The 13,883-nt window shown below is 44.5% G+C and overlaps 2 protein-coding genes across 2 annotated transcripts in view; one reads left to right on the top strand and one right to left on the bottom strand.

Moving 5' to 3' along the window:
* The window catches only part of LOC120999669 (zinc finger protein 436-like), a 1,002,518-nt gene that overhangs the window by 483,600 nt on the left and 505,035 nt on the right, over positions 1–13,883 (top strand). The window lies entirely within an intron of this gene.
* The window catches only part of LOC120999704 (zinc finger protein 501-like), a 368,655-nt gene that overhangs the window by 29,633 nt on the left and 325,139 nt on the right, over positions 1–13,883 (bottom strand). The window lies entirely within an intron of this gene.

The following is a 13,883-nucleotide window of genomic DNA, read 5'->3' as shown; positions in this document are numbered from 1 at the left end:
GGGGTAAACGTCAGCAGGCCATTCTGAAACTCATATGTTTGGGGGACAGGCCCCACAGCGCAAAGGAGTTGTGGCGGGGTATAGAACAACAGACCGACGAGTGGTTGCTGCCGGTGAGCCTCAAGCCCGGCCTGGTGGTGTGCGATAATGGGCGAAATCTCGTTGCAGCTCTGGGACTAGCCGGTTTGACGAACATCCCTTGCCTGGCGCATGTGCTGAATTTGGTGGTGCAGAAGTTCATTCGCAACTACCCCGACATGTCAGAGCTGCTGCATAAAGTGCGGGCCGTCTGTTCGCGCTTCCGGCGTTCACACCCTGCTGCTGCACGCCTGTCTGCGCTACAGCGTAACTTCGGCCTTCCCGCTCACCGCCTCATATGCGATGTGCCCACCAGGTGGAACTCCACCTTGCACATGCTGGACAGACTGTGCGAGCAGCAGCAGGCCATAGTGGAGTTTCAGCTGCAGCACGCACGGGTCAATCGCACTGCGGAACAGCACCACTTCACCACCAATGACTGGGCCTCCATGCGAGACCTGTGTGCCCTGTTGCGCTGTTTCGAGTACTCCACCAACATGGCCAGTGGCGATGACGCCGTTATCAGCGTTACAATACCACTTCTATGTCTCCTTGAGAAAACACTTAGGGCGATGATGGAAGAGGAGGTGGCCCAGGAGGAGGAGGAGGAGGAAGAGGGGTCATTTTTAGCACTTTCAGGCCAGTCTCTTCGAAGTGACTCAGAGGGAGGTTTTTTGCAACACTAGAGGCCAGGTACAAATGTGGCCAGACAGGGCCCACTACTGGAGGACGAGGATGAGGAGGAGGTGGAGGAGGATGAGGATGAAGCATGTTCACAGCGGGGTGGCAGCCAAAGCAGCTCGGGCCCATCACTGGTGTGTGGCTGGGGGGAAACACAGGACGATGACGATACGCCTCCCACAGAGGACAGCTTGTCCTTACCTCTGGGCAGCCTGGCACACATGAGCGACTACATGCTGCAGTGCCTGCGCAACGACAGCAGAGTTGCCCACATTTTAACGTGTGCGGACTACTGGGTTGCCACCCTGCTGGATCCCCGGTACAAAGACAATGTGCCCACCTTACTTCCTACACTGGAGCGTGATAGGAAGATGCGCGAGTACAAGCGCACGTTGGTAGACGCGCTACTGAGAGCATTCCCAAATGTCACAGGGGAACCAGTGGAAGCCCAAGGCGAAGGCAGAGGAGGAGCAAGAGGTCGCCAACGCAGCTGTGTCACGGCCAGCTCCTCTGAGGGCAGTGTTAGCATGGCAGAGATGTGGAAAAGTTTGTCACCACGCCACAGCTAACTGCACCACCTCCTGATACGGAACGTGTTAGCAGGAGGCAACATTTCACTAACATGGTGGAACAGTACCTGTGCACACCCCTCCACGTACTGACTGATGGTTCGGCCCCATTCAACTTCTGGGTCTCCAAATTGTCCACGTGGCCAGAGCTAGCCTTTTATGCCTTGGAGGTGCTGGCCTGCCCGGCGGCCAGCGTTTTGTCTGAACGTGTATTCAGCACGGCAGGGGGCGTCATTACAGACAAACGCAGCCGCCTGTCTACAGCCAATGTGGACAAGCTGACGTTTATAAAAATGAACCAGGCATGGATCCCACAGGACCTGTCCATCCCTTGTGCAGATTAGACATTAATTACCTCCCCTTAACAATATATTTTTCTACTCCAGGGCACTTCCTCATTCAATCCTATTTTTATTTTTATTTTACCATTATATTGCGGGGCAACCCAAAGTTGAATGAACCTCTCCTCTGTCTGGGTGCCGGGGCCTAAATATGTGACAGTGGCCTGTTCCAGTGGTGGGTGACGTGAAGCCTGATTCTCTGCTATGACATGAAGACTGATTCTCTGCTGACATGAAGCCTGAATCTCTGTTACGGGACCTCTCTCCTCTGCCTGGGTGCCTGGGCCTAAATGTGTGACAGTGGCCTCTTCCAGTGGTGGGTGACGTGAAGCCTGATTCTCTGCTATGACATGAAGAGACTGATTCTCTGCTGACATGAAGCCAGATTCTCTGCTATGGCATGAAGAGACTGATTCTCTGCTGACGTGAAGCCCGATTCTCTGCTATGGGACCTCTGTCCAATTGATATTGGTTAATTTTTTTTAATTTTAATTTTAATTAATTTCCCTATCCACATTTGTTTGCAGGGGATTTACCTACATGTTGCTGCCTTTAGCAGCCCTCTAGCTCTTTCCTGGGCTGTTTTACAGCCTTTTTAGTGCCGAAAAGTTTGGGTCCCCATTGACTTCAATGGGGTTCGGGACGAAGTTCGGGTCAGGTTCGGATCCCGAACCCGAACATTTCCGGGAAGTTCGGCCGAACCTCTCGTACCCGAACATCCAGGTGTTCTCTCAACTCTAGTCATCAGCACATTGTTTGATGAACTGCCACGCCAGGGAACTCCTTGAAGCTGCCTTTGGGGTGCTCGGTCCCAGATGGCGGCGGTCAGTAGCAGGCGGAGTCTCTTGGCGGCGGGTGTTCTGATTTTGCCCACTGCTCCCTCTTTTGCTACGCTGTTGGCTCGGTCTCACCACTGCCTCTTCCTCCGAACTCTGAAAGTCAGTGGCACGACCTTCATTCCATGTGGGGTCTAGGACCTCATCGTCCCCTGCATCGTCTTCCACCCAGTCTTGACCCCTGACCTCCTGTTCAGTCTGCACACTGCAGAAAGACGCAGCAGTTGGCACCTGTGTTTCGTCATCATCAGAGACGTGCTGAGGTGGTATTCCCATGTCCTCATCATCAGGAAACATAAGTGGTTGTGCGTTAGTGCATTCTATCTCTTCCACCCCTGGGGAAGGGCTAGGTGGATGCCCTTGGGAAACCCTGCCAGCAGAGTCTTCAAACAGCATAAAAGACTGCTGCATAACTTGAGGCTCAGACAGTTTCCCTGATATGCATGGGGGTGATGTGACAGACTGATGGGCTTGGTTTTCATGCGCCATCTGTGCTCTTTCTGCAGAAGACTGGGTGGGAGATAATGTGAACGTGCTGGATCCACTGTCGGCCACCCAATTGACTAATGCCCGTACCTGCTCAGGCCTTACCATCCTTAGAACGGCATTGGGCCCCACAAAATATTTCTGTAAATTCTGCTGGCTACTGGGACCTGAGGTAGTTAGTTCACTAGGACGTGTGGCTGTGGCAGAACGGCCACGTCCTCTCCCAGCACCAGAGGGTCCACTAACACCACCACGACCATGTCCGCGTCCCTTACTAGATGTTTTCCTCGTTGTTACCGTTCACCACAATAAGAAAAAAATTATTTGGCCCAATGTATTGAATTCAAATTCAGGCCTTTTTTACAGGCACCTAACACTATCTGGCTATCTATTTAGGTACCGTATTACACTAATACAGGCACAACAGTAACGACAGATTTAGCTGAATATAAATTATAGGCCTAGTATTTAGGCGCTGGTTGTGAGGTATACGTTTACGGACAGAATTAGACTTGGATATGCACAGTAGCGTGTGTGTGAAGTTATTGAGAATTACCCTATCAGCACCTTGAATCTAATATACCCTTTTAGGGATAGATTTAAAGTAGGCCTGATACAGCAGAAACCACTAATTTAGGAAATTGCTAGGTTGGGAATTGTATTTCAAACCAGAACAAAAACTGTGCTTTGACGGACACAATATAACTTCACCAGCTACAGCAATAGCCAGAGATTTAGCTGAATATAAATTTGAGGCCTATTATTTAGGCACTGGGTGACAGGTATACCTTTACGGACAGAATTAGACTTGGATCTGCACTGTAGCGTGTGTGTGAAGTTATTGAGAATTACCATATCAGCACCTTGAATCTAATATACCCTTTTAGGGATAGATTTAAAGTAGGCCTGATACAGCAGAAACCACTAATTTAGGAAATTGCTAGGTTGGGAATTGTATTTCAAACCAGAACAAAAACTGTGTTTTGACGGACACAATATAACTTCACCAGCTACAGCAATAGCCACAGATTTAGCTGAATATAAATTTGAGGCCTATTATTTAGGCGCTGGGTGACAGGTATACGTTTACGGACAGATTTAGACTTGGATCTGCACAGTAGCGTGTGTGTGAAGCTATTGAGAATTACCCTATCAGCACCTTGAATCTAATATACCCTTTTAGGGATAGATTTAAATAACCACACTATTGATGGTTAAATGGACTTGGTGGCAGCTTGCCCCTGATGTAGGATATAGCCAAAAAATAACAACACTATTGATGGTTAAATGGACTTGGTGGCAGCTTGCCCCTGATGTAGGATATAGCAAAAAATAACCACACTATTGATGGTTAAATGGACTTGGTGGCAGCTTGTGCTGGCGCACCACAAGCCACAAAATGGCCGCCGATCACCCCAGAAAAAAGTGACTGAAAAACGCTCTGGGCAGCCTAAAAACAGTGAGCAATTGAATAGCAGCAGTTCAATGATCCACAGCTGTAGATCAATCACTGTCTTAAGTGTTTTGGAGGAGTTAATCTGCCTAATCTCGCCCTAACGTCGCAGCTGCAACCTCTCCCTACACTTGTAACAGCAGAGTGACGTGCAGCGCTACGTGACCCAAGCTTATATAGAGGCTGGGTCACATGCTGCACTGGCCAATCACAGCCATGCCAATAGTAGGCATGGCTGTGATGGCCTCTTGGGGCAAGTAGAATGACGCTTGTTGATTGGCTGCTTTGCAGCCTTTCAAAAAGCACCAAGAAAGTGCCGAACCCGGACTTTTACGAAAATACAGTTCGGGTTCGCTCATCCCTAGACAAGACAACAGGGTCGCAATGTCTATAGAAGACAGACTGTTCTTGGAGATCATGGATCAAGGAATAGTAAAAGACCAGTCAAAAAGCTGGGTCATACCTTTACTGTTTAAACCCCGGAGACAACACTTACCTAATAACAGAGAACTTGTCTACAGTCAATTTCTCTCCCTCAAACACAATCTTCAGAGGGTACCAGATACGAAAGAACATTTCTTTACTTTCATGGAAACAATATTCCAGAACAACCATGCAGAAATGGCACCTGCGTGCCAAGACTGCGAGAAGTGTTGGTAATTGCTCATATTCGGCGTGTATCATCCTAAAAAGCCATGGCAGATAAGAGTAGTATTCGACTCGAGCGCCAGGTGCGAAGGCGTTTTGCTAAATGATGTCTTACTGTCTGGTCCAGACCTCAACAACAGACTTCTAGAGGTACTTCTAAGCTTCCGCAGAGATTCCATAGCATTTATGGCCGACATACAACAGATGTTCCACTGCTTCCTCGTCAAGGAAGAACATAGAAACTACTTGAGGTTCTTCTGGTACCTCAACAACGACCCCAATGAAGACATTGTAGAGTACAGAATGAGAGTGCACATCTTCTGAAACAGTCCTTCCCCTGCAGTCGCTATCTATGGTCTCAGACATTCAGCCCGAGAGGGTGAAGCAAAGTATGAATCAGATGTCAGATCCTTTGTGTAAAAAGATTTCTACGTGGACGACTGCTTGAAATCCACACCCATGAACGAGACCGCAATCTGTCTCCTGAAAAGGGCTGAAGAGATGCTCGCTCTATCTAACTTGAGGTTGCACAAAATTGCCTCAAACAGCCGTGAGTTAATGTAGGCCTTTTCACCCCAGGACCATTCAAGTGATCTAAAGGACTTGGATCTTAACACTGACTCCCTTCACATGCAGTGGAGCCTCGGTCTGCTGTGGGACTTAAAGGCAGACACATTCACCTTCCAAATAAGCAAAGAAGAAAAGCCCTTCACACGCAGAGGAGTCCTGTCCACCATAAACAGCTTATATGATCCTCTGGGATTTGTAGCGCCTGTTACCATCCACGGTAAAATGATGTTAAGAGACTTCACCACAGAAACGTCTGATTGAGATGATCCGCTTCACATGGAGAAAAAGGACCTATGGACAGGTTGGAAGAAATCTCTCGAAGCTTTGACCAGCCTTCACGTGCCATCTACTGAAGTCAAGATGCAAAGACTATATATCTTCTGCGATGCTTCAGTCAAGGCAATTGCTGCCGTGGCATACCTACAGACCATTGATGTAAAGAACAATGCCATATAGGATTTGTCATGAAACGGACCAAACTGGCGCCACTCTGCTGCTGTGCTTGCAGTGGAGTTGGCTGAACTTATAGCTTCAGGAATTAACCTAGAAATCGAAGAAGTCGAGTTTTATACGGACAATAAGGTAGCCCTAGAATATATCTGCAACAAAACCAGACGTTTTTACGTATACATCTGCAATCGGGTGCTAAAAATCAGGAGATCCACTTGTCCTAAACAGTGGCACTACATGCCTACACAACATAATCCTGCAGACCACCAACTCAAATCCCATCGTTTCAACAGGTTCTCCACATGGATGTTGCTCTTTTGTGCTATAGCCTGTGTAGTTCATACAGCTCAGACATTACCTGTGAGCCAGAAGCCCTGCAAAGGTTTGCATCACTGCAAACATGCCTTTACCGCTCCTAATCTGGAAAAGTCCAAGAACATAATAATTCGCACGATACAACGTGAATGTCATGCAAAGGAAATAGACTACCTCAGCAAAAGCCAGTCTCCAAAGATAGCGCTTTGGAAAAGCTTGATCCCATTATTGACCAAAATTGGTTTCTAAGAGAGAAGGACCCAGTAGTGGTGTCTGTTGATGCCAGACGGGGAGTGTTCTGCCCCAGCAGAGGTTCTGAATCATTTCTAATTCATTCTGCTAGAGTTTAGTATTTCTGTAGTTATTATTTTGATTATAGCACCATCTAGCGGTCTTAAAAATTTATTGCACCTTGTTTTTCTGTTAATAAAGATTATTGTATTGTGGGAGGTGCAAGGCATTGTGGGAGTGTAATGCATTCTATGAGAGAGAAGCCCAGTCTCCAGTCTACAGTCATCTAGGACACACCAGCAGAGCTGTCCTACTGCATATCTTCTTAAATTCCACCATCCTTTTGCAAGCAGATCTGGTGAGACATCTACCTTTTTTCAGGGACAGTATGTTATGCAGAGCTGTTCAGTTAGGTGTATTGTTATTCAGGAAAAAGGTTCTAACTGTTAGATGCTAGCTATGCAATCCTATGTATAGGCAGCCATTTTGGACATGTTCCGAGAGTTAATGTAATGTTATAATACATGCTATTCTATGCTTTCTGTTGATACATGCTATGCCTTATACTTATACAAGTTCTTGTATTCTTATAGTTTTACCAATCAAATACTCCTGTTTTCCAATCAATCAACCTGTTTTACCAATAAACAAGTTAGACTACAGAAAACAGTCCTCTTATTTGGAAGACAGGAATGGTTTATACTGAATGTCAGACTGAGACAGAGAAAAAGACACAAATGCAATGGCACTCTGAAACCAGAATTCTGCCCTGCCTCTATGCTGGATGAGGCATTGGTGTACTTTTTGGCCAAAGCGTAATAAGCCACTCACCACGTCAAGGTCGCCTCTATGGAGTGGTCCCTAACACTAGTTCCTACCTGTTTGTGGGCCATGACAGCCACACAAAGTCCAGGGAATGCAGGTGCAGCATGCACGCCAAGCACACTCTGCTTTTAACCCCGTCCGGTGCCATTACAGCTTTCATCGGATCCAGGGATGCAAGTACCAACATGCTTGCTGAGCCCACTATATACTTCTCCTGGAGCCAAATGGCTACTGGTAGGTGCAGACTCAGTTTTATACTGACTTTAAAACCAGCCTGCAGGACAGATTGACAGGTCAGGTGTGCATGACTGCATGGAGATCGCCACGCCTACAATATATACTACAAAGAAAAAATGTGGGGGATTCAATCAGCACAACCCTATATGTAGGTGCACATTGCTATGGCGAAATACATATACAAAGAAAAAGACACAAATGCAAAGGCACTCTGCAACCAGCATTCTGCCCTGCCTCTATGCTGGACGAGGCAGTGGTGTACATTTTGGCCAAAGCGTAATAAGCCACTCACCACGTCAAGGTCGCCTCTATGGAGTGGTCCCTAACACTAGTTCCTACCTGTTTGTGGGCCTCTGCTTTTAACCCCGTCCGGTGCCATTACAGCTTTCATCGGATCCAAATGGCTACTGGTAGATGCAGACTCAGTTTTATACTGACTTTAAAACCAGCCTCCAGGACAGATTGACTGGTCAGGTGTGCATGACTGCATGGAGATCACCACGCCTCCAATATATACTACAAAGAAGTCTACAGTCATCTAGGACACACCAGCAGAGCTGTCCTACTGCATATCTTCTTCTTAAATTCCACCATCCTTTTGCAAGCAGATCTGGTGAGACATCTACCTTTTTTCAGGGACAGTATGTTATGCAGAGCTGTTCAGTTAGGTGTAATGTTATTCAGGAAAAAGGTTCTAACTGTTAGATGCTAGCTATGCAATCCTATGTATAGGCAGTCATTTTGGACATGTTCCGAGAGTTAATGTATTGTTATAATACATGCTGTTCTATGCTTTCTGTTGATACATGCTATGCCTTATACTTATAGTTTTACCAATCAAATACTCCTGTTTTCCAATCAATCAACCATTTTTACCAATAAACAAGTTAGACTACAGAAAACAGTCCTCTTATTTGGAAGACAGGAATGGTTTATACTGAATGTCAGACTGCACACTGTGCATGAAAACAGAACAGTCCTGTTGTCTAAGGGCACCTGAGGAAGGTACTTCATTTGGGCATGTAACTGGCACAGATCGACCACGTCCTCTCCCTGCAGCAGGAGCTCCACCAGCACCAGTAGCACCATGACCAGGGCCACGTCCCTTATTTGATGCTCTCCTCATTCTTTGAGGTCACCCACCGAACTAACAGACAGATTAACTATATTAATTTCCCTGTCACATATGCAGTGCACGTGTATCTCACACCAAAAATGAGTATATGTCACTGTAACATCCCAGAGTGGTGTTACCACTTCTGCACCTTGCTACTATCTCTATTGGTCTAATCTCATGTCATCTTATGCATTTATTTCCAGGTCCTATACACTGTGCAGTTCTAATGTTATGTAACAGTTATAAATGTAATTTACCTGGTTCACCAGCAGGTGGCAGCAAACACGGCAGATCTATAGTTAGATAGAATGGAACTCATCATTCCATTCCCTTCCCCCTTTGGTCAGAAGTGGGCCAGTCCTGCTCGCTACCAGAAGGAGGTGGGGCAGTTCTGGTTTGTGCTGGTTGAGACTCCATGTTGGAACTGCCAGGATTCTAACCTATTCCTTGGCTGAAGAAAAGTCTGACTAAAAAGTGAAGTACAGCGTAAAGAAGAAGCCAAGTTATCCGGTCAACTTGTCAGATATAGCAAAGTTGAGTTTGCCTGCTATTTTAGTGCTAAAGCCTGCTGGAACCAAGATAAAGCCTTATATCTGTTTTAAAAAAATGTTTACCCAAGTAAAGCTGCCATTGAACTTCATCTCAATGTCTGGGATCAAGTTCTTACTTACAGTCATGTGAAAAAATTAGGACACCCTTTGAAAGCATGTGGTTTTTTGTAACATTTTTAATAAATGGTTATTTCATCTCCGTTTCAACAATACAGAGAGATTAAAGTAATCCAACTAAACAAAGAAAACTGAAGAAAAGTCTTTTCAAGATCTTCTGTAAATGTCATTCTACAAAAATGCCTATTCTAACTGAGGAAAAAGATAGGACACCCTCACATGTATTCCCTCTTAAATTGGCTCAGATCTCACACAGGTATATCACACCAGGTGCACATAATTAGTAGATCGTTACTCTGCATGTTGAATGAGGCTTGCCCTATTTAAACCTCAGACATTTAGTTTGGTGTGCTCCTGACTGTTGAAGTGAGAGTGAGCACCATGGTGAGAGCAAAAGAGCTGTCAGAGGACTTCAGAAAAAAGATTGTAGCAGCCTATGAGTCTGGGAAGGGATTTAAAAAGATCTCAAAAGATTTTGAAATCAGCCATTCCACTGTCCGGAAGATAGTCTACAAGTGGAGGGCTTTCAAAACAACTGCCAACATGCCCAGGACTGGTCGCCCCAGCAAGTTCACCCCAAGAGCAGACCGCAAGATGCTAAAAGAGGTATCCAAAAACCCTAAAGTGTCATCTCGAGAACTACAGCAGGCTCTGGCTACTGTTGATGTAGAAGTACATGCCTCTACAATCAGAAAGAGACTGTACAAGTTTAACTTGCATGGGAGGTGTGCAAGGAGGAAACCTTTGCTTTCCAAGAGAAACATCGAGGCCAGACTGACATTTGCCAGCGATAAAGTTGACAAAGACCAGGACTTCTGGAATAATGTTCTTTGGACAGATGAGTCCAAAATTGAATTATTTGGACACAACAGCAGAGGACATGTTTGGCGTAAACCAAACACAGCATTCCAAGAAAAGAACCTCATACCAACTGTGAAGCATGGAGGTGGAAGTGTCATGGTTTGGGGCTGCTTTGCTGCAGCAGGACCTGGTCAGCTCACCATCATAGAATCCACGATGAATTCTACTGTGTATCAGAAGGTGCTTGAAGAACATGTGAGACCATCAGTTAGAAAATTAAAGCTGAAGCGGAACTGGACCATGCAACATGACAATGACCCAAAACATACTAGTAAATCAACCAAAGATTGGCTGAAAAAGAAGAAATGGAGAGTCCTGGAATGGCCAAGTCAAAGTCCAGATTTGAATCCCATTGAGATGCTGTGGGGTGACTTGAAAAGGGCTGTACGTGCAAGAAACCCCTCAAACATCTCACAGCTGAAAAAGTTCTGCATTGAGGAGTGGGGTAAAATTTCCTCAGACCGATGTCGAAGACTGGTAGATGGCTACAAGAACCGTCTCACTGCAGTTATTTCAGCCAAAGGAGGTAACACTCGCTATTAGGGGCAAGGGTGTCCTATCTTTTTCCTCAGTTAGAATAGGCATTTTTGTAGAATGACATTTACAGAAGATCTTGAAAAGACTTTTCTTCAGTTTTCTTTGTTTAGTCGGATTACTTTAATCTCTCTGTATTGTTGAAACGGAGATGAAATAACCATTTATTAAAAATGTTACAAAAAACCACATGCTTTCAAAGGGTGTCCTAATTTTTTCACATGACTGTAATCCCTCATTTATTCCCTTTATTTAAAAAAAAATTATGTGAGGACTGGCACTCTAAATCTGAGGTCATACAGAGAGTTCTATAGATATATAATATTTAATGAATCATGTAAAAACACAAAAATGAACCAGATGAAATAAATACAATTAAAATAAATAAAAATAAAATGTACAATCCCCCGTTAAATATTGGTTATGGGATCAAATACAATGTAATCACCTGCAAAGAAGAATATACAATGATGTACAAAGATAGATTAAAATCAATAAAAAAATGCAAACGATGTGTTGCGTTATTTTGCTGACATATGTACCAAGTGTCAATCCACTAAAAATCTGTCTGTGCTCGCCTCCTCCTTATGTGGCCAACCTGTGGCAATATAATGTCACCATACAATAAGTTCAATGTACACAGATTTAAGTGAGTTTGCCACACTGGGAGGTAGGAAGTTATTGTTATTTTTTTAGGGCAAGTTCAATATCACCGCAGGATGTCAGCAGGAGCCAGAACAGGATGTTCAGTGCACACTGTATACCAACTCACTCCTATTATGTTTGCAAAGTATGCGGCAGGAGCCAAGTGGAGATATTTGGTACACACTATATCTCACCTCGATCCAGGTATGTGGGATGATCACAACAAAACTGTGTCAGCAGATTCCATTAGCTATTCACCATATATACTTGGCAGGGATGCAGAGAAAGACATCCCCGCCTTTGTTAGTCTGGTCAATCAGGGGTTAAAAAGAACAAACAGGAGTTGTTTTCCAATATTTCTATTATTGTATTCTTTTGGCCATTTGCAGTTATCGCGGACCAGTATTTACCGCTCTTCTCCAGTGGCGTCCCACCGTGTACGGGTGTACTGGCCACTTACCTGTCCTGACGTCCGCGCGGAGCTTTCCTTGTCAGTATAAGGATAGATGTTTGTCTGTGGCTCATCCTGCGTGTTGCTTCAACATCGGCATCCCACGTGTCTGGGTTGGCTCCAATAGGTGGTAGGCTCAAATGAACTTGATGTGCTTTGGTATATATGCGGATGCACAGGATGTTTTGTATCTTTATTCTGTGATTTGTTTAATTTGTCTTGAAGGAGTGGCACCTTTAGGTGTAAATGCACTCCTACTCTGGGGATAGCATTCATGTGCACTTTTGCCCCACCTAAGAGGCGACCTTGATTAAGGTGGTACATGTAGGTGTGTGTGCTCCTCCTTTCATTGGTTGCTGATGCACATAGAGGAAACTAGGAGCAACACACTATATGTGCAGGGTCTGTGCTCCTGAACATAAATGCATAACGGCATCGGTAGGTGGGCACAGATGTGTTTTGATCAAAATGTATTGGCTAAGAGTCTCAGATTTTATCATTAGAGTGAGGGCTTAGTCCATATGGTATGCTTGCATCTATTATTATAGTGCATTATTTTCTGTGACTTTATAAATATAGCCATGCACATCCGCATATTTACCATCATATCGTGCAGGATGTTTTGTATCTTTTCTGTGATTAGATAACTGTAAACCCTATATAAGAAAACGAGCGGAACTTCAAAATGAGTAGTCTCACTTGCTTTTTGACATATTCTATACCACAGATAAATGCACATAAATATGTATAAGCACAACCCAATAGTTTTTCCTACAGTATATACTCTTCATCTAATCTGTATATACTGCAACTTTCCATTACTGGATAGGGAATTAGTACATTACAAAGACCCATTTATTCTGCCTGCTCCGAAAGCAGCCACAGCGTATGGAGAGTGTCCAACTTCCACATTTAACTCTCAAGTTAATACAAGCAGAGTCTTTTAGTAGCAGATTTAGGAGTCTTTTAGTAGCAGATTTAGGACAAACAACACAGACTGACTCCTGATCCAATGCCCCCCTTCGGGTTGTTCACAGGAAACAGCAGGAACCCTATCCAGAATTACATGGACCTCTCCTGTTGCCAGGAGCTGCCACTTCACTCACACTCCTGATCGGAGTTACTGTGATCAGCTAACTCTTCACAGGACACTGGATGACAAGACAAAATTCACATCGTCAAACACATGCCTTCTACAGTTTGTGCAAGTTAGTAGTAAAATCATATACATAATAATAACACCATAACATTTCAAACCAATCAAAAACATAGACATGAATCAATTAATCACAATCTACCTGAGATAATACCTAGACCCTGCAAGCTAGACTGATCCTGAAGTACCCCACAGTTCAGGAAAGCAGTGAGTCAATGGCACACTTACCTAGGATTAGCGTTCCTTGACTCGTGGGTACTGCTCCTCTGGAGTTCAGTATTGGACCAGCAGGATCGGGTATCTCGCTGGGGCCTCAAAATTGTCAGAGTAGTTCAATTTTCAGGTAGTAAGTAATTAAATCAGCCAATAACAAAGACACAGACAATGCTTGCTGTATCTAAGGAGATCTTAAAGACCCCTCCCAAATATCTTTATTAATATACCTTCTAATAATGGGAGTAACTGAAAGTTTCAAGGCGGTTACAATATTTAAATGTAAATGTGACACATTACATAATTACACATGATAGCATATTGGCAATATCTTGTGGTTTGAAAACTAGGTAAAAGTTCAATTGTCCGATACTGGACCTGACTATCTGGATCCATTAATTGGGGAAAAGCAACAGACATTTCCTAGAATCTCTGAGAACATTGATATATCTGTTCACACTGCATCTTTTGTAATCTTCTTCACTGTGTTCTGAATTGAGGGAAACACTCCCCTTTCT

The sequence above is a fragment of the Bufo bufo genome, chromosome 4, assembly GCF_905171765.1.
Source record: "Bufo bufo chromosome 4, aBufBuf1.1, whole genome shotgun sequence".
NCBI classification, from domain to species: Eukaryota; Metazoa; Chordata; class Amphibia; order Anura; family Bufonidae; genus Bufo; species Bufo bufo.
The sequence above is the reverse complement of the archived record's forward strand: the minus strand, read 5'-3'. Positions and strand labels throughout refer to the sequence as shown.